Source organism: Dromaius novaehollandiae, chromosome 5 (genome assembly GCF_036370855.1).
Source record: "Dromaius novaehollandiae isolate bDroNov1 chromosome 5, bDroNov1.hap1, whole genome shotgun sequence".
Classification (NCBI taxonomy): domain Eukaryota; kingdom Metazoa; phylum Chordata; class Aves; order Casuariiformes; family Dromaiidae; genus Dromaius; species Dromaius novaehollandiae.
In genome coordinates, this window is record NC_088102.1 from 46,067,082 (window position 1) to 46,092,083 (window position 25,002).

Consider the following 25,002-nt stretch of genomic DNA (forward strand, 5'->3'; position numbering starts at 1 on the left):
CTTCCTCTCTTTCATTGGATTTACCTGTAAGCAACACTGTCATAAATATATTTTCTGCTTCTCACTTGAAATGAATCAGTTCATTTGCCTTCTCTTTCGTTGTCTTCCCAATTTTTCTGCCAGACCATCTCCCTGATCTACCTCACCACGTGCCTGCAGGGACACTGGCACCAAGACAAGGGATATAGCGGAAAGAAGTGCTTAAGGATGTGGAAGAGGGCAGGATCATGCCATTTGGCACGGGCATGGTTTTAGGTTACATTAATGTGACTGTGTTATCACAGACAGAGTGGTTGCAGGAGTAATGCTTGTCCATCCCTGATCTGTGTAAAAGGAGCAGAAAGTTATAGGAAGTGGTGTCAGTGGGGACAGGAATCAAAAGGTTCTTGCTTTTGAAATTTGGGAGAACCTGGAGTTTCCAGGATGCTGTGGAATATACATATTTTGATTTAGCCATGACTTATATCAAACTCTGCAAAGGTAAGCCCAGAAGCAGGGTCCCGAGATTCACCTGGGCTGATTGTGATGGTGCAGAGTAAGCAGCCATTTTAAAAGGTGGTGATTCAATGCATTCAATCTGCATTGACAGGCTTTTTTAGATTTGCAGCTTGAAAGATAAAGTTGCTTCCTTCAAGGACAAACACAAAAAATGACAAAAGCACACATGTTGCATAGGAGAACACTAAATAGCTCCTGGATGAACGGGTTGGATCTTAATCTTAGTTTTGAATGATGACGCTGAGGAGCTTTACCTTCTCATGCCTTTTTATTGCTTCAGGATTATTTATTAACTTTTCAGTGCAGTGTGGCTAGGCATGCCTATGTTGGCAAAGGAATAATCAGGAACTGAGGAGAAATAAGGGGACCATCTCAATAGTCATTAAAGAAAACTGTGAATAATTACAGATCTTCTTGCCATTGAAATGCTGAAACATTTCATCCCTAAACTGGAGCACCCAGAGGTATAGTGAAACTGATGGAGTAATTAAGAGCTAAGGATGCTGAGGATGTTTACATACTGGAATGATATGTATGTACTGCTGAAATGACTAGAACTGTTTCCAGGGCAGGAGAACTGTGCAGAAGCTAGATTCAGTTAAGAAGAGTAATATTTGGGCTGGCTGTCTTTCCTGATGAGTTCTGCTGTGTTGTAAGCAGCCCTCAAAGGGAAACATTGTTCCTTATATATGGGACTTAAAAAGCTTCAGTGGCCTGGAGGCATCAATTGAAAATGTACAATAGAGAACAATCTAGCAGTAGCAGGGAGCTAGTCTGCATTAGCAGATGATGCTTTTTTCACTCTCTAAAATTACAAGCTGCCTACAAATTTTGCGAGAGACTTTTAAACAATCCCTAATAAAGTAGGTGCTTCTGAAGCTATTCTGTTTGTTTACCTCATCATAATAATGGCTTACAGAAACTAAGTCCTCAGTTACATGTCTTAATTTTTCTGTTCTAGCACACAGTAGCTTAGATTTCTGCCTCAGCAACAGTAGTTGCTATGGGAAGTGTAGTGACATGGAGAAGTCTAACACTTGGGGTACTAATCCCCAAATATTTGATTTAAGTGGATTTTTTAGATATCATTAATTAGATAACATTTATATCTAGCCTACCTTACTTCTTTTTGCTCTCCAATCATAATATTTATACTGTGTAATTTGAAACATATATTTGAAATTCTACCTAATGCTTAAACAACTAATTGACCTGACACTCTGGACTTCCTGTGTGCTTTGCTGAGCTATGCTTTTGAATAATTTACCAAAAGAATGGTAATAAAACATAAAATATTAATCAGAATTTCTACAGAACATAAGTTAGAGGGCTTTGTTTAAGTTGCAAGTGTGTTAATTTCTCAGACAATCAATGTAACTGTCTGCATGACCAAATATAGTTTGAGAGTCTACCATCTTCCATCTCAAAGAAGCTTTTTGCTGGTGTAGTATATTACAGCATTCCAGCATTAATGTTGCTCCTGCTCCAGTCACCTACTGGGATGGAGCCTGATGTGTCTAAATGTAAAATGCTGTGTATAATAATGTGAATGTAGGAATAAAAAACCAGCCATACTAGGTCAGACCAAGGGTCCATATAGCTCAATATTCTGTTTTCAACAGTGGCCACAAATAAGTGCCCATCCTCCACTTAGGCCAAAAGACAAGGCCAGTGAGCTTGCAGGCAGTAGGTGACTGGAAAATATAAAAAGCTTACAGTGATAACCTTCAAAAATTGTTTCCTATATTTACAGTAGCGTGTTTGATAGAGGAGCTAGGCATCTTTTCATGTGTTTTCTTATTACAAAAAAACCCTGTTTTAGTTGTGATCCAAAATGAATGATATTGATCATTGAAAATCTGTACAAATGATACTTTACTGCAATGTTCTTATTTCATTCCAAAAGGCATGAATAGCTCTCATTTTATAGGGCAGATAGTTAACTTCCATGATTTGAAATGGAGTGATAAGAACATTTTTGGAGAAATCTATGACTATGTTCTGTTGGAAAAAAGTGCATTGCAAATATGATACCAAAATGGTTTTGACTAAAAGTATTAAAGGTAGGTTATCTTCATTAATTTCTCTTTTATGTGAATTCCCAAGAAAAACTACTCTGAGAAGAACACTTACATGTTTTTTGCTAAATGATAATGCTATCAAAGGAAGTCTGATAAACCTTTTGTCTTTTTCTTCTCTTGTGATATTTTGAGAAGGGTGCTTGTGTTAGTTACTCTACCTGCAAGATAACTGAACTTATGGTTAAGGGATATCGTAACATCAAAAAATACTTCTCTGTTTAGGAGGGCAGAACAACAATCATTAATAGGCATCTCCTAGGATTCTTAAAATTGAATGAGACTGAAGAATATTGAAAATAATTCTCCTTCTATTTAATTGATTTATTTTTTATATACTTCATATATGTTTACTTTCACCTTTTTTTAGATAGTCAGATACATTTTCTATCTCCTTTTCCCCATCCATTTCTCAAACTCCATATAAACAGAGCTGCAGTAGCAATACTATTCTGATTCTGAATTTGAGAACTAAGAACAATGGTAATTTTCTCTCTTTTCATATGTGTAGTCTGAAAGCTCAGCTTCTCGATGAGTGTATGTATGGGCCCATCAGGAAAAATGGTAAGACAGGAAAGTCTGAAGTTTCAATATTCTTCGGGTGACACCCTGTTCTAGATTGCCTGACATTAACTGAAACCATCAGCATCTCAGAGCTTTCAGTTGCCCTGAAGAGATGAACAGCTGGCTCTGACTGAAGTTAGATAAGACAATAACGAAGCTATGGGAAAGAAGTGCTTAGATAAAAACACTCTTCCCAATAACAATCAGTCCCACTGAATGCAAGCCTTAGGGTCCTCTTAGTCTGTACTGCACAATCAATGTCTATGGAGGTGAAAAATGTTAATTATCATTTGTGGCTGGCAAGCAGATTGTGCTGGATCCTATTAATGCAAAACTGGCCACTGTGACTAATGTAGTTCTAAGATATAGACTGGAACTATTGTATCTATTAATATATAGGAATAATTTGTCATGGACTGAAGTGGAAAGACTGAAAACGGCACAAATCTTTGAATATGCAAAAATTTGCAGTAGGGGGAGACTGATTAACTGGACCATATATCCATTAAAATTAGGACAAGAAGTAATTGTGATGGAAGAACCAGGATAGAGGGAGATTAGTAATGAAGCTTCCGAAGGATCAGTTTTGGGACCAATCCTATTTATAGTTTTCATTATAATGTTGACACAAAAATTGGAGTATGCTGACCAAACTTACTGGTGACCTGAAGCAGAGTGATAGCATTGGATGACAAATTAGGATATGGTACAGAAAGACCCAAATGACATTGAGGATCTGAGTCTGTGGAACAGGTTGATATTTAATATTTGAAAGTATAAGATCATGTACAGAATTAATAACCAGAAAATTTGGGACATGTTCAGAGCTGATGAGTTGGAAATGACAAAGGAAGAGAAAGACACAGGATGTCTGTGAGCTGTCGGTGTGACAGAACCATAAAAAAAGAAGTAGATCCAATCTTAGGACTTTCATCAAGCAAGATAAAGAAGAAATAGTGTTAATACTGCGGTACAAGACATGACTGTAGTATTCTAAGCAAGCATGTTCAGGAGACCAGAACTAAAACAGCCGAGATAATGCAGGGGGTGAGGAGTGTATAACATGAGAGGGAATTAAAACAGCATGTCTGGTTTAGCCTAGGTAAACAAAGGGTGAGAGGACATAGGTTCTAGAAATACATAATCGGGTCTGGGGGAGGCAGAAGTGAGAGATGTCTTTCAGCTAAAGGACAGTGTTGGCTTTAGAGCAGATAATATGAACTGGCCAAGAAAAACAACTTCCTTCTAATTTCCAGACTTCTGATGATCAGAGCAGTGATGTTCTGGGGCAGCCTTTAAGAATGGACTTATGAGCTAAGAAACATAAATGGTTTTTAGATGGACTGTGATCGGCTTATGAGAAGGCTGTAATATGGTTCTTGCAATAAAAGGGATCATTAACAGCCTTTTTATCTCTCACCTGACATGAAAAGGTCAAAGAAGCATTTCCAGCTGCTTCGGAACCAACGATACTTGGTTTCCCAGAGGTTTTTGTCTTAAAGTAGAACTCCCCTGTAGACCCTTTGTTGTCTGTAACGGTTGAAGTTTAGCTGCTTGCTGCCTATCCATCAGTGGGGCCATTCCAGCATTTCTCTCCCTGGCTGCCTACTGTCACAACACTAGTGAGATCTCTGAGATCCGTACCCTCTAATGAATTTGGTTGAAACTGGCTGACAGGTTTTTGGAATAGATGTATACCAGTATGAAGACACCGACTCATTTCCTTTGAAAAACAGGCCAAAACCCAAAGCAGTTAGGGGAATAGATTTCTTATGTTAGAGGTAATTCAGTTGGAAGGTTAGAGCATCATCAGATCTGATTTGCTTTCCAGTAGAATAAACACCTCACTGCTCTGACAGACTCTCTGGTAATGGGAAATCATGTAAGCAGCCTGCTGCTCTCCACTGGAGTCCTTGTTCTGTCAACCTGGTTTGCTCTTCATATGCACAGGAAGAAGCAAACAGTTCCATAACAAAGCTGAGTAACTTTCTTGATAGAGCAGGAGCACTACTGGGCCTGAATCACTGGTTGTTCTCTGGTTCATGTTTTATCTTTGGGTATAGGGCTAAGGAATACAAAATCCAAGAAATACAAGGTGGAAGGAGTAGGAATGAATATTTTACTGTATTTGAGTTGGGTGCTAACTTGCAGGCAAAGGCTTATGAACGAAGCTGCCCAGAAGCAGACTGCATTTTCAGTCTAAATGAAAAATAAGCCCTTTAAAAACCTGACTTTTAGTTTGTCTTCCCTTAGTCCCCTTTAACTTACAAATGACTGGCTGGAATTTATGTTCACATGAATCTAGCTTAAATCTTAGAAATAAGCTAGTTGGGTTTTTTTGTGTTTTTAAATGAGGCCTCTTGTTTTTCAAGGCTCCTGGACTTCACACCAAGGGAAGCAGATGGAGAAAACATTAGTTGCAAAGCACTGACTTCCAGCACAGATAGTGAAATGTTGAATCCTGAACAGATTTGCATTACTGTCTGTTCAGTTTGCTGCCCAGCCTGTCTTCCTGCCTCCTTATCCCTTGTGGCAAAAGCTCTCAACCATAGTTCTATAAATGTGTGATTGTTACGTGGAAAAGAAAGTATGGAAGGAGGGAATGATGGAAGGGAGTGTCTGAAGGGACTTAAATTTATTCTTTTGTTGGTATTATTATAGAACTGTAGGGATGCTGGATGGGTGTCAGATTATAACTGAAGGAATGTATGTGGAAAAACCAATGGGTTTGGTAGGAATGGTTGTGAATACCGGTAGCATATTCCTGTCTTGGAGATTGTGAATTAAAGATTCCTTGGCTCTTGTATCTCTGTGGTGTGGGAATGCAGCTCATCACCTGTTGCCTGCCATACATCACACTGTATATCATGCACACAGTGAATGGAAACACTGTATGTGTTACAGCCAACCTACCTCTTGGTGCCAGTTGTGAATTAAATCACAAGAAGTATTTCTGCTCACACAGTGAAGGTGCTGTGGTTGGAGATCATCTGCATGTTGTGGACTGCAGTTTCAAAGCCTGTTAAGACCTGTTGCTGCTCCCAATAAAGCAGTGGTAAAAACTCCACTGACTTCATTGCTGTAGGAGCAAGTAATAACAGCTTCTTTCTGAGGTCAATGACAGTTATCAGTAAATTTGCACACAAACCTTTATAGCAGATATTATTACTATTCAATATTGCGTGTCCTGTTTACAAAATGGTCCAAGTAATTTTGAGATGTTAAGCAGCACCAATGAGTCTTTTAATTGTTATCCATTGTCATTCACTTAGAACCATGATGGAGTGTGGCAGTCTAGTTGTGGAAGACCTTCTGGGGGATATTAATAAATACTTTACAGATACAACAGACTGCACTGGTTCCAGTCAGTGTCAGCATCTAGTACTGATGCTGCCTGAATGCCTCTAGTTAAGGCCTTAATTCTAGTACTTTAATAACAGCTCCAGCTCTTGAATCAGCTTTGTTTCCACATTCAGTCCTTGGATCTCAACTCCCCCAGAAATATGTTTTAATGAAAGCCTCTTCTCAAAAAAATAAATTGGTCATTTTTCTTTCGAAGATAATTGCCTACATGTAGGCTGTAAAATGTCACATTACCATACAAAGGCCCTTTAAGAAAACACTGAGCACTGTTGGAAGCACATTCTATTAAGGAAAAGATTATTTTGCCTCAGCTGTCTTCTGTATTTAATAACTTCTAAACCTGGTTCTAGAAGTCTGAAAATGCTTTAGCAGTATGCAAGTTACAAGCCCTGTCTTGAGGTGGAAACAGAGCATGCTCGTCATGAACACATTGTCTCCACTTTGCAGCTGAGAAGACTGAGATATGGAGAAGTTAAAAGGCTTGGTCAAAGTGCTGCGACAGAGCTGGGTAGACAGATTTGGGATCTTGCCTGCAAATTCTGTGGTTTTATTGAAAAGACATTCCTTCCCACTGATTTCTCAGCATTCCTCTTTCTTTCTAGAAGGAAACCGTGCATGGAAATAAACTGTTCTTTTCAAGTTCGTTCATTCCTGCCGCTGGGCACTACCTGCTGCCAGAACCTTCGTTGTCACATAATTATCCCAACTGCCAGTAGTGATGTTGCAGAGGATTATGCAGCAGGAGCAGATGAACTGGTAAACAACAGATCCCGTTTTCACACAGAAGATAACAGAAATGAAGAGGGACAAGGAATGAAACAGAGAAATATCAGGAAAGAGACATAACTGCTCTGGAACCCCAGTGTCTTTCAGTGTGTCTCAGTTGGTAGTTGCAATGCTGTAGATGCAGCACAAAATTGGAATTAACCCTCCAGAGCTGTAAATGCACATTAGTGAGGGTTCTTTGCAATAAAATGGGATCTTCTTACCCATTTTAAAACTGGATGAGTCAAATCCCAGAAAAAGGAATAAAGAACATAATCTCTTCTTTGGCAGACATATAGGCAGGATGTTAATTAATAGGGTTTGTAATTTTTGTGATTCTTTGACAATGTCCTTCCATGCCTGCAGGATTAATCAGTAAAAGGCCTGCAGTCCTATTGCTTGGGAATCTTACAGAATGCTTTTACTGGGTATGCAGTAGCCAGGAGGGAATGTCCAGATGTGAATACTTCATCCGCAAGATGTGAGTGCTGCACTGTTTTGATTCTGCCTCTAAGTTGTCAGTCTAAGAGCAATATTTTTAAGTTAGAGACCAACATTAAGTAACTTACATTCATATTCTGAGAAATTTTGTCCATGAGAATCTTGCTACTTTTATGTGGAAGTGCCTCATAGACTTAGAGACCAACACTAAGTTCCTAGGTTTGTTATTATTGGCACAAATAATTATTTTCCCACAGTCCACTCAGATTAATGATGACATTACTTGAGTAATTGCCATTTGGCCAGATTTGGTTTTAGAGAAATAATCACTACCTTGGCTCAGACAACTGAAGGAAATTAGAAGTTCCCAGGCTTTCACACTGTCCCTCTGGAAGATGACTGTCCTTGAGCACATACAGAAGTTGCTGGGGATACTGGTACCCTGTGTGCAGTGTGAGATCCCCTTTCATCAGCTTCTAAGGGCATACGTACTTCTCAGCAGAGTAAGGTACATAGATCTCCAGTTCATAGCAACAGCTGTTCTAGCTCTGGAACTGGAAGTGGTATGGATCTGTGCCCTGGCTAATAAAACCTGCTAAAGTTTTTAGCCTGCAAGGGCTATCTTGGGGCTTCCTAAATTCTTTTTGTGAGGCTTCCGAGTCCCAGAGAGGGCTCTCTGAAAATTTATGAGAAGAACTTTAGTTTCTAAATGAATTCTTGCCAGAGTTATATCTTCTGGGGCACATAGTGTGGAGTGACACAAGAGGAGCTGTGGAAGGAAGAGGGAAATTTCTTAAATCAAATGTGTGTGTGTGTGTCTGTGTGTGTGTGTGTGAGAGAGAGAGACAGAGACAGAGAGACAGAGAGAAATGAAGTCTCTTTCTCTGTTGGGCCTACTCTAGCTAGGATATGTCCATCCTGCTCTCAACCTTGTGACAAGTTCACAGAGGCATCCTAGCTAGTTTTAAATCGGTTCACTTTCCTATTTGTCCCGTGCAACCTATAGCGCAGCAAAAGCTAATTTTTCAGCCCCTTAGCTGGGTTTTGCTCCTGTTCTGACCTCCACTGTGTAAAGCCAATATTGCTAACTGTACCCAGCATAGATAATTTTAAACTTGGACATATTTCTGTGCTGTACAGTAGTCAGTGGGATGGCTGTATACTCGGTGTGGCAAGAATACTTTCCTGTTGTCACTCATCATGTTCAAATCTCTCCATGAGAACTAAATCTGCCACAAACATGAGACAAGCAGAGCTCTGTTTTCATTCATTAGGAACCCTGAGCTCTGCTGTGCCCAAATCCTGTCCAATAACTTCAGCGTTACTGCTGCATTCCTTTTGTTTCCTATCATGCTTCCTCCTGACTGCTTCCTAGCTGTTTGTTGTGCCTAGTGTGATATGCAGTTGTAACCTCTGCTGCCCTGTGTCAGTACTGCAAGGTGCCCAGGACAGTCTGGGGCATGATAAGATACTATGCTCAAGCTAAGCCCTCCTTATAGTAAGAAGCTCTTCTTCTGATCCCTGTTTGTTTGATCCCAGCAGCATGAGGGTTGATCTAGGTAAGAAATCTTTCCACTTGGAAATACTGTATTTCACAAGAGAAAAACACTTGAAAATGAAGGGCCAGGTTTTCAGTCCCTGATAAGATCCCTTTAAATTAGGGTAGGGACACGGGAGTGGTCTCCACAGTTAGCTGTGGTTCCTATGCCACAGTTGCTTGGATAAGCAACCTTTGTAATACCTGATCCCTGCCTGTGGCTTCAGAAGTATACTGAAGATAGGAGTGGGGGGAGCTAGAACACAATGCAGTCTAGCAGTCCCAGGCTACAAAAATGGTTTGTAAGGAATTTGTAGACAGAGTGCCCTGAAGCTTTTTGAACTGGAGCTAACCTCTGCTCATTCCAGGGTTAAAAGCTAGAAAGCGGATTATCTGCCTTGATTCCCCTGCATAAGCGTAAGCTCACTGGAACCATGCACTCAGCCAGAGTCTTTAATTTCAGAACCAGATCCTTTTTTGTGCAGAACAGCACCTGCAGAGGCAGTAAGTTGGCTAAAATGACAAGGACTTTCATTGCCTGTACTTGGCTGTAAATGGATCATCAACTAGAGCCAGGATTTTTCCTAAATGATATTTTGCAATTATGGGAATGTAAGGGCCCAATGGTTGGAAGGGATTGTTTAAAAAATGATTCTGATATGTGATAGCTCATTGTTTTATATGCTTTGAACACTGATCAGATTGAATGTTAGCTGGCATCTACTGCCAATGAAACAAGACCACAAACCTCTACTTCAGAGTTTTTTCTCTAAAAGCACCCAAAGTATTATTTTGTGTATGGCATTTCTAGAGTGAGTTAATCTCCACTTGTTTTCCCTTCTTTGGATCTGGACTGAGAGCTGAGAGGAAGGGATCTGACTAAGTTATACTAAAAGAGAAAGGGGAAAATCACCCAAAGTTGATGATAAAGATGAAGGAGATAGAATAAAGGTTTCCTTGTAAGGGATTGCATTTATTCTCAAACTGTTGTGCTAGTGTCTTATACAAACAAGATTCATCAATGAATGGGAATAGCATTATTAAGAGAATACTGCTTTTAGATACTGTTTATTGGTTGAACTGATGTCAGGGAGATGCAACAGAGTTTGGATTGTTGTTACAATAGATGCTGGAGATAGTTCTGCCTTGACAGATAGTTTAAGTAAAAATGGGAATAAGGAAATCTTGGTCCCACTTTGCAGGTGGGGATCATTCAAACATACATGAAGGTGTATGTAGGTATAATAGGTCTCTGCATGATAGTACTGGCCATTTGCAGACTCCAGAGAGATCCAAGTGTGAGAAGCTATCATCCAAGAGCTTTCCTCTTCTGTACCTTTTCACAGATTTGCAGATAACATATGCACTAAAATTTTACTTTGTAAGAATTAACGCTTTCAAAAAAATAAAGCAAATAGCAACATCCACTATGTCTACAAAGTGTGGATTGCAAAGACTACAGTTCCCAGTATGCAGTACCTCATATATGGTCAAATGGAGGATCCTTAGAGTATAATAGAGCAAATCCTAAGATCCTGAGTCTCTGTCGGCTGCCATTCCACATAAAATGGGTGTGCGTTATTCTGGGCCTCCAGCTGCCTGTGGGCATGACTGAATAAAAAGGTTCTACTGTAAAAGCATCACTTAATATTTAATGGTCTCCTAAGTGCACTGGCAACACAGCCTTTATCACCCCTTATCCATCATCTGTTCCCATAGTGACCATTAAGGCAGTTTGGCAAAACTTTTGGCTGAAGATCAAACCTGCACTTATGAAACCAGTTTAGTTCGTTGCTTTGCACAGTGGTTTTTTTTAATTATTATTATTACTATTACTATTATTATTACTATTACTATTATTTAAGTAGTTTAAAATATGTAAATGCAGGATTCATGAAGAAAGAATGAAAGCAAAATGCATGCAGCAGAGCAGGTCTGATGCTACTCACTGTATCTCTACAGTATCTAAAAACCCAGTGCAGTAAACTGCAGTATACCACAGCATTTAACAAAGTGTTGGTCAGATTGAGAGCAACTGCCAATAGAAGTTTCCAGAAGATATAAAATCAGCCAAAGCCTGTTGCAGATAATTACTGGATGAAAAAAATATCCATGTTCAGCTGATTCAAGTAAATCCTTTCACTCGTGCATCGTATTGTCTATTGCGGACCTTCTACAGAACTTACGAACTGTAGGAAAGATGTATTTGGAGCTACCTTCTCTCTCGTTTGGCATTATTGATGTATTCATCTAGTGCTTCAACAAATAAATTTAAGATAAAATTAATGAGATTTGTCTTGCTTTAAAATCGTTGGCATGACCAGTGACTGACATAAACCTTCCAAAATGCAGGTACCTTTGCATTTGCCTTCTGGCACAGTAGCCACATACACCACACTTCAAGTACAGAAGCAATTTTTCAATAACCTCAGTGAAACATTCAGGGATCAGTGATAGCTGTTTCACAAGGGCAAGCTTACAAGTTGGTTCCCAGATTATTATGTGACATCTAAATATCCTCTGTGCCAATAGCTTGACATATTGGTAAAATAGAATTCCCCTCTGTCCTGTTCTGTTCAGCTGTTCTGATAGTCCTTAGTATTCCAGGCCCATATCTAAATAGGGTTTGTATTAGTGTTATAAAACTAGATCTCCAAGAAAAACCTGATGGAAAAAGAGGTTTTTAGCCAAACAGCTTTTGCTGAGAGTTTCTTTTTGCAGACAGTTTTCAATGAGAGAAAAAAACCAAACAGTTAACATTTTTTAAGCAATAAAATGGATTTAGGAAGTTCTTTTCAGTCTCTAGATTTGTCTGTCAAGCTTGATAGTACCTGCATTATGGAAAAGAGCAAGAAGGGAGGTCATCATGCCTCACAGAAGGTGTAGGCTGATTGAGAGCCCAGCACCCAGGGGACAATGTCTTCATGAAGCATGTGCTAGTTCAGGGAGTCATGCTTTTGCATTACACTGAGCCAAAACAAAATATTTTGGCTCTATGTTTTGAACCTGAAGCTTCACTTTGGGAACACTGAAGCATTTAATACTTCACTTTAAGAGAAAAAAAGCAAGAATTTTCTTAGTCTGGCAATTTCAAAAGTCAGGGTTTTCCATGAAAAAATTCAACAAAAACACTGGTTTTGTAGAAGAATATCCAAAGAGAAAATGATTTTCTGTCCAGCCTTTAATTCACTTGGAGACTATTATGTTAGCTTGTGTTCAAGTGAGTAAGAGATGAGCTAAAGTTCCTTTAATCAATAAATGCTCTTGCAACATGGATGAAAGAGCAATGAGGAAACCTCTGGAACTACCTGGCAGTACTTAGAGTAAATTTAGTCAACTTTGCTAAGAAAAAAAGAGAAAAAAAGGGAAAAGGAGGGCCTGTAAGAACAATCAGGTTCTAGCCAGGTAGGATGAACTCTTGTAGAGACTGATGGAAAGCCAGCATAGTAACTCAAGCCCATTGGGGTTATTTTCTTGTTTTTCTCAGAACAAAGCTACTTTCAGAGAGCTGTTTTTTCTGTTTGAGGATATTATGTTCTGACAATGCATTTTATGCATTCTGCTGTTTGTCAGTGAAAGTACTTTTTCACACATTTATCACCAGTCAGGACTCAGGTCCAACTCTCCTTTAAATGGCTAATGCTATCACCTTTCAGGCTGTGACTGACAAACTCACAATTCTGTATTAGTATCAGCATTGTGGCTATTCTAAAGTATTAAAAGCCCTTTCTTGTTTTGTCAAAGGAAGAATCAACCTTTTGATCTATTTTGCAGCATTCTGTAACTCTGGTTTGTTTGTTTCATGTTAGTGAAATTCAATCTTTGTGCAACAGCAGATACTTCTTAAGTCTTATAATTATTCACCAGAAGCTGGGCACGGAAACCTGATCTCACTAGTATGGCTGGAGCCCTACTGCCAAGGTCATTCTGTCTTTCATGAACAGAGACACTGCAGGAGAAAGAATATAAACTGCTTTCTATTTTATTTTTGGACTGTTTATTGGCTAGAAGTGATTTTTTTGCCTCATCTTTTGTATTACCTCTATAGCAGTACTATAAAAGAGCTCTTGCCAAGCAATTCTCTTGAAGCAGTCCTATAATAAGGGCTTCTATTCTCATCTCTGCACTGGAGAATAATGTGTGTGCGGGGGGCCTGTGCTGGATTCATTATATTAGAGATTATTCTAGATCTTTTAAATCTGTGTATGAAGTTGGTTCAGCTGTGTATATCAAGAATGGCCTTGCTTCTCTGAACAGGCAGTCTTTTGAAGAATTACCGCTATAAAGAAACATACAGCAGAAATAGTGGACTTAACATTTTTTCTCTACAAAAACTTCTGTTTGTGAAGCAAAAGATAGAGTTTACGTGCTCTCCACAAACAGCTACAAAGATAAATAAATGATGTACAAACATTTTTTTTTTCAGTGGCTTGTTCCTCATAAAAGATCAGCTCCTGGTGAAGAGTATTTAGGTGAAGTTGAACCTATCAGGACAGATGATGATGGACCCAAAAAAGATAAGTAGTCAGAAGAAAACACTTTGAAGAGTTAGCAGCTGTGGTGTAATCTCTTTGTCTGAAGGTTCGTAGCCCTCAAGTGTTCCGCTTAACCCTTAGTTCAGGAGGATTCATGCTTTCCTTGCTGATGCTGAACTCTCACAGAACATAGTTCACAGCTCTCCCTTTCTTTCATCCTTGTTTGGATGAAAGATGTTGTCTCATTCAGGTGCACAAAGACCCACGCTCTGTTGTCTCAACTGATAGTAATACAGAACGTTTCCAAGGGTTTGGGGACTGACAGGGACTTTAGGCCTTTAAAGGCAACTGTGGACTTTGGGATAGCTAGCGGGCTGTAAAAGGAGGGGCATAAATGGTAACATCATTCTTCTGCCATGCAAAAAGTTATGCAGGAAGATTAAAGACTTCATACATGGGAAAGGGGCTTTCTTTGGGACCAGCCTGAGATTATTGAATTAATTCTCCCAAGAGGCAGGATCATCACAGACTTCTCCTCTTCCCATTCCAAAATCACAGTCCATTGCATTAGCCTGCCTTTCCTCACTAACATGCAGTGATACACCTATATACTAAAACCAGACAAAACAAACATTGCACATTGCGCATTTCTGTGCCTGCTGGTTTACAGAGATGGCATACATACAGCGGGGAATGCCTTACATGGTGAGAATTCTATAGAAGAGAATCACCTGTAGATGTTTCTGTAGCTTTGACAAAGGATATGGATGGATGGCCTGTAGTCCAAGAGCTGAGGATGATAGGAAGTAGAAGCAAAGATGACACGGGATTCCCTGACTGATCATTAAAAGAGTAGAAATGGACAGGAGGCACATCAAGTCTTAAGGTGGCTAGTACAGGGCTTTTTTAAAGGATACTTTGCACTGTTGTGTCATGTAATATGACATGTGAGGCAAAGACACGTTTTCTGCTCTTTGAAGCAATTGTCCATGGCCATTTTACTTTTTTGGATCTCTTGGGTGGGAGACATGTGACTTTTGTGACTTCAGAGCATGCATCTCATTGCTTGAAGCAAAGATCAGTTCTGTGCTTAGCTGGGGAGTGCACTACATTTGCATGATGGTTATCTCATAAATCTTTTTGATTCCTTTTTTGTTTCTGATAGGCTATACAGTAGGTGACTTGCAGTTTATACACTCACAAGTCCTTCTGCTTGTAATAAAACTATTGAAATGAAGCATTCACAAGGTAGGGTTCAGATAATCCCGGAAGAATTTGTAAGCTTTTTTGGAACTTCCTTTGGCTATCAGACTGGTGCAGACAGGTGGTTTGGTGTATGTGTGTGAGAGGGAGAGAGAGATTAACATGTTTCTAGGTATCTTCTAGTTCTAGACAGTCTGGCAATACTAAGAAATTAGTTTTACTCCTGGTGTATTGGCACTTGCAGTTCAGGCTCTGCACACAAATGCAGAGGCACAGCAGACAACAGAATTCCTTGTCTGCATAGCAGCAGGACAAAATTTGGAACTGCTTTGTGCCTGCATGAACAAGCAGTAAGAATCAATCTCTGCCTAACCATTTAGAATACAGGTTGTGCCTGAGTGTGGGGCATGACTGCCGTATTACCCCTTCTGTACAGAGAAGACACTGGGGCACAAAGAGGGAAGTGACTTGCTCAAGATGAGAGTTCTTCGGCGGAGGCTGGGAATGGAAGCCTGATCTCACAAGTATGATCTGGAGTCTTAATAACAAGGTCATTCTGCCTCTCCTGAACAGAAAGAAACTGCAGAAAAAATGCTTTTCTATTTAATTCCCAACCATTTATTGGTTAGAAATACATTTTTTGCCCTACCATTAATGCTGCTTCTCTGGCAGTATTTCAAAGCGCAAAATACTTCAAGACATGGAAACTGTTTGAAATTGACAAATATATTCTTGTCTAGTTTCAGAGTGTATCACTTGTTTTTCTTTTTCTTATTTTTTGATGTGAAAAGAGACATTTAAAAGCTGTTGGTATTGATGCTTAATATGTAGACTATGAAGTAGGAGGTATTTGGAAGGTTATATCAATACTTGGTGATTTTCTTGTGTTAAATAAACTAATAAACCCAAAGACAGACTTTGCATGTGGGACTGCGTTATGCCCAGTGCAGTTCATTCTTGTATAGAAAATGGTAAACTCCAAATGTGCAGAGGAGACAAACTCCTCCTTTCTCTGATGACAAGATTTGGCAGTCATAGTAACAGCATGGCATTTAGCTTGCATGGGCCAGTGCTGCAGAGCAGAGGTACCTTCCCTGTTTTAATTTCTGTTTGCTTTTGGGAAGCAAAGCTCACAGGTAGAAAGGCTGGACTTGGCACAGGGGACTTCCACTCATCTCTGCTTTCATTACATCCAGGGTCCTGAATTTGTTCTCTCTTTACTCAAAGAAGGCAAAGATCACAGCCATGTAAGGCTAGGCCTAAAATGAGCATAACTTCAACAAAGGCTGACAAAAGTTTCTGTCAAATGGTTGCTCTCTTTGTGAGAAGGCAGCTTTCTAATTACAGAAATTAGAGTCCTCCCCTACCGCATGTCTAGCGCTCTGGCCAGGCTGTGTTTGCCTGTGTTTACATCCTTGTTTTCATCTGACATCTGCATTTTGTACGTAGCTGTGGTACTTTTACTGACTTGACTTGTACTAGCTACTGTGAAAGTACGTATGCAGCTGCAGTTTTCAGGTGCAAATCTCAGTATATGTAAGAACACTGTGCATATGTACAGTTTCACCAGTCTGACAGTGTAGTCCTGAATTAATCTGAGGTGCTGGAGGAAGAACAGAAGTTTGGCACTGAGAAAATAATGGAGACCGGTTTTGATCTGCACCACTAAACTAATTTCTCTTTTCATCTCTTTGCATATTAACTGTTTATCAGTGCTCTGTAAATTTAAGCACTTGAGTGGGAAGAAGAAACAGAGAAGCCAAGAAAAGAATACTTTAGTTGAAAAATGAAAAAGAGGTTTTCAAAATAAAAAAGAAAATGTATTTTTAGTAATTCACAATAAAAAAACATTTCAGATGAAATTGCTGTGGTATTAAGGTATTAAGTCATAACTTTTTACATGATTAACAGTATGTAACTGTATATGAGTGTACCTCACCTCTGTTTTCAAATGATATGAACAAAACCGTAACTTGATATGGATACTTAACCATTTGTACTAGCTTTCTAAGACCTTTATTGTGTAGCTGACTATTTTCTAGTATGGAGGACATGGAAATGCTGTGGAAGAGAGGCAGTATGGAAAGTTAGAGGAGGATAATAAAATTCAATTATTTTTCCCCTGAAGGTTCTTTGCTTCTTTTTATTTCACAAGATTATAATATCCATATCAAAGCTTCTTCATGAGCTTAGTATTTCTGCTGTGTTGTTTTTTCTTTGCAAGGTATACTACCACTTTTATCCATTTTTGTGAGTTGGTCTGGCACTGTTCTCACAAAATATGCCAAGTCTTTCATTATTAGATACTCTACTAATAGTTTTTTTCCAGTGATATATAGTGGGAGCTGTTGCCTGGGTCCATAGTTTTAAGATTGCTTTTTTTTCCTATAAAGAGCAACAACAAGAGTAGCTTCCTTATACCCTTCTTAAATCTTCTGAATGGGCCAAATCCCAATACACATGTCTATAAGTCCTGTTCAAGCTCTGTCTCTGGCGATTTTTTATTGCTTTCAAGCTGGATTTTTCAAAATATTTTTGCCATCTAGTATTCCCATATTGTGCGTATGAAGGAGGACCAGACTATTTTGCATTTCATACAGACATCTGGGGCAATATTATGTATTTTGTGAGATAACGATGGAGAAATACGCATTCAGTAAACTAGATAGTACTGAATCTTCATGTGCTGGTTAGTTTGGGAGCCTGTATTTATCATCTGCATGATCTCTTCTCAGTCTTTTGCTCTTATTTCATATTTACAGTCTAGACTAAATAACTTAATAGCTTTTATGCAGCTTGTCTTTTAAAAACAGCCATGAATCATATATTCTAGACATAATCTTGATCATGGAAACTTCAGCCTTTGCATTACACTTTGTAATAAAGCTAGCCTAGTTTGTTTCTTGTCTGGAAATATTATTAATAATGTAAGCAAACAGTATAAATTTATATTGAATGCCCACCCCACCCCACCCCTTCAGAGAAAGTATTTTATTTTCACTCCGATTAAGACACATTTCTGATTTTTTTAACCTAATAGCTTGTCTCTTATATGACCAATTAGTAAATGCAGTTTTAATTAACAGGTGATATTTCATGGGTGCCAGAATTTTGGAGGATAAGTCTTGTGGATGATACTATAATGAAAATTGTCTTGTGATTTTATGATTCATCTGTATCTACTACAGATTGCCTCTTAATGCCTCATCCCACAGAGGGTCTGCTACATGTGACCCTAACATATTGTTTGAAATCTGCTACCACTGTGTTTTCCATCCTATCCCCTCTCCTTTTTACATGTTATAGGTTACTGTGTTTGATTCTTGGCCATAGGAATCGTTCTGAAAATTTTCTTGTAATTCATTTTGTTTGATTTTTTTGACCAGGGTGGGGCAAGAAATTAATTTCTGAGTTTTTGGATGTTATCAGATAATAGTAACCACCTGCTTGTGCCTCTGCATATGTTTTTAATTAATAAATTAATATTTCATTTAAGTTATTCTTCCCTATAAACACTGAATCACTGCTTAAATCTTTCATTTTATTACTCACTACATTCAGCAAGCATTTGTTCTCTTTTAATGTTTTATGGACCCAAGATTAGGGTCTGTGACTTAAGAGTACTGTAAACCCCGTGGTGGGGGCTTTTGGGTCAACTCTTACTTACAACTTTCAAAAAAGTGATTTCTAATCTCATTGTACTTATTTCCTAAGTTTCTTCAATGTCTCTGAATTTTATTAATAATGATTTGGTAATTAAATCAAACAGCAGAGATAACAAGGGCCATTTTTGTCTTGTTCTTCTATATTATCATTTTCATATAGTTTTCCATTTTTTTTCTCCAGGATTGGCCACAGAATTTTTATAGATAATCTTGATCCTCATTTGAACATGACTTCCAGAATCAATTCTCCAAAATATGGAGCATTCTCCATGTTCAAGGTGTGCTGTTCCATATGGAGAAATCCTCTTTTATATTACCTGAAGAGCTTCTTTCTTTTATAAAACCTGCTGTGGCTTGTTGCACTAGTTTAAGTAGTATTGTCTCCAAACCTGGATAACAGCATTTTAGTCAGAATCTCTCATTTACATTAAAGGGGGAGGTCCATAGGACTCTGGATTTAATAAATCTCCTCTTGGTTTAAGTATTGAAACTGCATCCCTGTGATAAGGGATGATCAGTAAACCTCTGTCATCAAAGAAGACTGAAATGTTCTTACAGCCAGGAGGCTGGTTGTATCTTAAACATTTTACAGCATTTACCAGCATATCCATTTGTTAGTCTCCTCTGTTCATAATGATTTAATTGTCTTGCTGAGGTTACTTAGTACTTCTTTCATTATATTAGAACCTGGACATTTTGAAATCTGTTTCATACTAGCTCCTGCGGCAAAACAAACTGTTGTTACTTACTTATTTGCCAGATTATAACTCTTAAAATATTCTAGTAGTTAATAGCCTTGCTTTCTGAATATTCCATTTTTATCTTTAAAGTATAGTGTTGTTGTTCAGAGGCATTTGTTTGAAATCACTCAAACTCATAATCTCTGTGACTAATTCCCCATTTATGGAGTAATTTTTTGCCAAACAGGTGAGCTGTCTGGGTTTTTCCTGCTCTCAGTGTTATTGACACTATTTTCACATTCTTAATCTCTTGGAACAAGTCTGCATTATTAGTCATGTTGTTTTTTTATGCTATCCAGATAGTGTGAGGTTTGGGGAGAGTGAGTAATAAGAAACATCAACATCATGTTTCCATTGCTTCCTCAGACAGCAAGCCCCCTGCCCCCAAACGAAATGGGACAAGAACTAGTAAGAAAAGCAATACAAAATACCAGTATATGTCAGATTAAAATTAAGCCCTACTGCATTATCTGAGAAATTAGTGAGCTTTCTTGTGAATAGACAATGCAATTATTTTTGTCAGTTATTATGTATGATATAATGGTGAAGCTTTGTTTAAGCAGGATTTGTGAGCACTGACAGGGAAAAAAGGCTTCTGAAAATGTGCTTATGAACAGGAAACACTGAACTTTATTGGTATCTAGTATTTTGGAATCAATTTCTGGTAAATCACAATTGACAAAGACCATCAGAAGTATCCAGAAGGCTGAAATGAAAATATTTAGCATTGATCAGTAATCACTGCAGTGGCAGTTAAACACAGTTCTGCCTTCAAGTGACAGTTATATGGATATGTGGCAAAATCTATTCATAATTTTCTTTGTATTATGTTCTTTGTGCCCATTTAGGATGGCTGATAGGAAGAATTTGCTTTTCTTAACTTGATTTGATTTCCAATGAAAAGTAAAAGCTGCTTTGTTACACTGTTGCAGACTTGTCAGCCAGTTACAGCCAGATATCTTTGGGAAGTTCAAACATGAGACACATGAAACATTAGGTAAAGACTAAGTCTGGGTAATCAGTTTGGGTAAATCAACCCAGCTCATTTGACTTCAATGTGTCTGGGCCCAATTCTCAGCAATGCCCTTGTAATTACATTTTTGAAAACTGAGTGTTGCAGAATCCTACCCTATAATAATTGTAGTATTTTTCCCTGTAAAAATGCAAAGCAGTGAAAAATAAGTTCCTGGCTCTCAATTAAATTCTAAGAATGGGAATAGCAGTAGGAGACAGCTTCTAAATATATTAAAAAGTAAAATAAATATAATGTACTTTTCATTTATTTTTCATCACCCTCCTTGTACGTGCGAGTGGTCATGCTGAGGCATAACTATATTTAATCTTTGTTTAAGTCAGCTTCTGTCAACATAAACTGTAGAGCAAGGCCGAGGCAGTAAAACCTCACCCAGGAGAGGAAGTGATTGTAGCATGAATTACATCAACTCCCCCCATTTCAGCGCTGTAGCATGGAAGCAAGAACAGTGTTGCAGTGCCTGAGACTTGGGCTAAGGCAACCAAGGAGGGCATTTTTCAATAATTTCTTAGTAGTCTTTATCAGCTGAGGTTCATAAGACAATGTCTTCTCCCAGCAGAAAGTCAGGTAACAAAACAACCTCTATACGCTCGTCAAGGTGAATCCTTGCAGATGAACAAGGGCACTGTTGACAGAAGGAAGTACAACTCATATTTCAGCTTCAGTAAACTGGAATTCAACCAAGACGATTCTGGTGTAGTATTAGAGTATTTAGCTTATAGCATCCCAATCCTACCACAGCAGACTGAAAACATTAGGAACTATTGGTCCACCTAAGTCTTAGTTTTCATCTTCTTGCACTGGTAAATGTAATAGAGATGCTATGAACTGAAAGTAGGTTAACTCTTCATCCAAATAAGTAAATATTACATACTTTTGGTACAGAAATATTGTAATAGATTTTCAATCTGATGTAAAGTTATTCTCAAAAAATATATATAGAATAATTGACTGTCTTAAATTTGAAGTTTTGTTCTTCCATGAAACAGCATAGAAAACAATTACCTGCTCGATGAGAAGTTAACAAAAAGAAAATGTATTTTATAGTTGTGAGAGAGGTGTTTGGATAGCTGGTGTAATGCCGCTGCAGTCATACAGTGCCTTTCACAAATCCTGGATGATGTCAGTAATGATACCTTAGTAAGACAATATACAGTGCTCTTGTAAATGTTGTAAACTCAGTAACTAAGGGTGTGATAGCTGAACATAAACCCTGGATGCAGGACATCCAGTCATTTAGTCTTTTTTTCCACAGAGTTCCTGGGTAAAAGGTCCCTTCAACTCTGCTTCTTCTTCTCACAGTGAGGGTAATGCTTTGCCTGGCCCACCGTGAGCTGATAAAATGCTACTTAGTGTATAACATAGTTTTGAGGACACTGAATGGTGAATGTTATTACGCTGATACTGCCTTTTATCATCTTACTCTTTCATCCCTTGAATTGCTGAGTTCGTCTATTGCAATACTCTACCAGAAGTGTTAAAGTCAAGAATGCTTCTTGGCCTTATGCAATTCTGCCATTGTTTCTGTAAAGGTCATTACACAAAATGGAAGCTGCACTGATCTCTATGAAGGGAAGAAAACCTACCTAAAAATAATAAAAAAGCAGCCACACACTGAGCCTTTGGGAAATATGTCATCCAATGAATTAATTCCTTGGTCTCTTTGGATGACTGTAGTATAATTTTGCTTTGAAGCAAGGCTTGGTTTAAACCATAAACTAGCTTTGAGAGCATAGCTATTCAAAATGTAGAAAAATTAAGAGAGACATGTCTTACCTGAAGCAGCAATGCCACTGAAAGCCTTCATAGCAATACACTTATCTGTAAGGGATAAGATGTCATTTCCACTCAGCCGCTGCTAGGGCTGTGGAGGTTGGGGGCTGTCTTCCCTGCAAATAGCCCGGGGCTGGAAACCACTGGGCTTCCATCCTCCTGCTTCATATGGCTCGCCAGTTTGACCAGGAGTCTGCAGGAATGGGGCTCTCTAGCCTGCCCTGTGAAATGGCTGTGAAACCTAGGAGCCCGACTGATGGCTTTCGGTCTTGTGTCAGCTCTGCAACAGAGCATGGAAAGTGAGCTGGAGCACACTGGGCTTCCAGAGTCCTTGATAGAGATCTGGGAAATGAGTTATGGTTATGGCTGTGCCAACCTCTGGCAAGGCTGGCTGCTTCCAGAACTGTGAATCTGGGAGCACTGGGGCCACTTGAAGACCTCCAGGAATCCAGATATTGATTGGTGAGCATCTGAAGAGCCTAACATGTTTAAAAGGAAGTATTTGGGGATCAATGAGTGAGAATTTTTCATTTTTAATGCTGTTTTGTAGAGAAAATTCTGCCCAGCTCTAGGGGCAGTCAGTCAAAATCAGAGGTACCTGGAGCTTGTTTGTTTTCCTGACACACAGCATTGATGAGGCATGAAGGGACAGGAAGATAGATACAAGTAGCCAGGAGTGCATCCCCTGAATCTCAACCAAGTGCACCCCATTTTCTGCCACGTCCTGACATTTAGACTCTGTTTACTGTTTGGTCAACCTATGTGCACTTAGTAGAGATGGTATGAAGACTGCATTTATTTTCTAGCCTGTGAGAGATCCCAAACTTGGAAATTTTTTTCAGAAGAAAACATTAATATCGTTAGTCTGCTAGAATTGCAGAATATTGTTTAACACATTAGAAGAGTAATCACTTCATGCTTCTGTTTACCTAAAGTACAGGACCAAAGGCTGGGAGCTTCTCCTTCTCTAGAGAAGTGTCTGTGGGGAGTAGATGTTCCCTGGTTCCTGGCTTTGAACTTAGTATGAGGCAGGAGCTCCAACTCATCATTTGTGCTTAAGAGGCAAAACTGCTGTCGAGCTCCTACTGCCATGCCCAGCATCCAAGTTCAGAACAGCTAATTTCAATACAACTGTCCTTTCATCCTCAGAAAGCTGAACAGGGATTTCTCCACTTCCATCCAGGATCTGGCTCTTCAAGTAAAAATCTGTGGAAGAAAAAGAGTGGAGAACTCTGTAAAAGGATAGAATTGCTCAGAAAGTGCAGTTAAAGCAGTTTGGCAGAAAAAGATGTTTCAAAAGAACATTCTTCGTTAACTTTACAAATTTCAGTAAATACTTCTCAGGAAAATGTGATGAAATGAAAACTAGTTTGGAATAAGTTCATTTCAGAATTTTGAAATTTCACTAAGCATTGGATGTTCTTATTTTAATATTTTTTGTGTTTTTTCCTAGCCTTTAACTAGTAGTGAAAGTTTTATACTATTAATGCGATGTGCCATGATCTGATAAACAGCTGTATTTATTTAAAAATAATGAATTTATAATGGTTGAAATATTTTTTCTCTTTTCTAGATCAGTGTGTTTTCTGTTTGCATCATAATGAAAGCAGTAGTGAAAACACAAAACACTGATCTAGAAAAAGTACTTGTTGGAACAAGCAAGAACTAATTGTTCTTACAGATTTTTAAAATAAGGGAGTATCTGTGCTTCTTCTAGACATTTTTCGTGACTTACCTTAAACTGTCTAAAATAAATTTTTTTTTTGGCACAGTATAATGTTGGTGAGAGCTTAAGTAGAAATTTTCACTAATACAAATGCTGCATTTGCAGCTAATCTTTGCATTTCTGCAGAAGGCAGATAGCAGGGAGATGAAACGCCAGCGTCTCTGCCTGGTCAGATGCTTGTGACTGAAGCCCAAGCACTCTGTGCTTTGACAACCTACATACTGTTGTGAGAGGCCAAGTGCGCTGCAGGTTTGGCTAGAATTATTATATCCAGCTTTCACAAGCCCCACAACTGTTCTTTTTTTTTTTTTTTTCCATGTATGAATTAGCACAGTCTGGCTGACTACTGAGAGGACCTGACAGCGTGGTAAATAAGGCTTTCTTTGAGGGCTGACACAGAGTGGAGCAGGCCAAGTGTCACTTGCCCTGTACTGGTGGAGGCAGCCTGCCATGACAGTGAGGGGTGGTATGGTGGCTGAACAGAGTAGGAAGGGGAAGGGGAGGACTGAGTTCTGGACTGCCCTAAATTCTGGTTAGAGGAAAGTGTTACTGTTCTTTTGATGAAGGAGAAAGTCACTCTTGAAGCATCAGCTAACTGAAATGCAGATTCCAGGCCTCTTTTATGACTGGAGAAATATGCTGCTAAGGAGAAACTAAGCCTTAAAGAGATTCGCTACTTCTGACAATCATGGCCATCAGAGGAAGTTTAGGGGATCTTGTCTGGGAGCTGAATATGTAGCCCAGCTAAGGGAAGAATAACAGAAAGTGCTGATAGTAAAAGGAAATGTAAACCTTGCTTCTCTTTGAGTGATTTTTGCCCATTGCTGGGAGTGGCTCCCTGTACTTACTGGAAAATATCTCCGTGTCTCCTCATCTGCTCAATTTCCTCCAGCAAGTTAGATCACTTAAGGGCATATATTTATCTTGGTATTTGATTAGTCAATGCATTTATAGTGGACTAGTATGAATATCACATTTGGTAACCAAGAGGTTAAGGAAAGAAGGTGGCAAGGTTTAGGAGCATATGTTTCATCTGCAGAATTAGCCCATGCAGATCAAAGTAGAAGGACAGTAATGACAGAGTCTGGAGAGACACTTGTACCATTGCTGTCACACTGCACCAGTTCTGTGGTTATCTGGA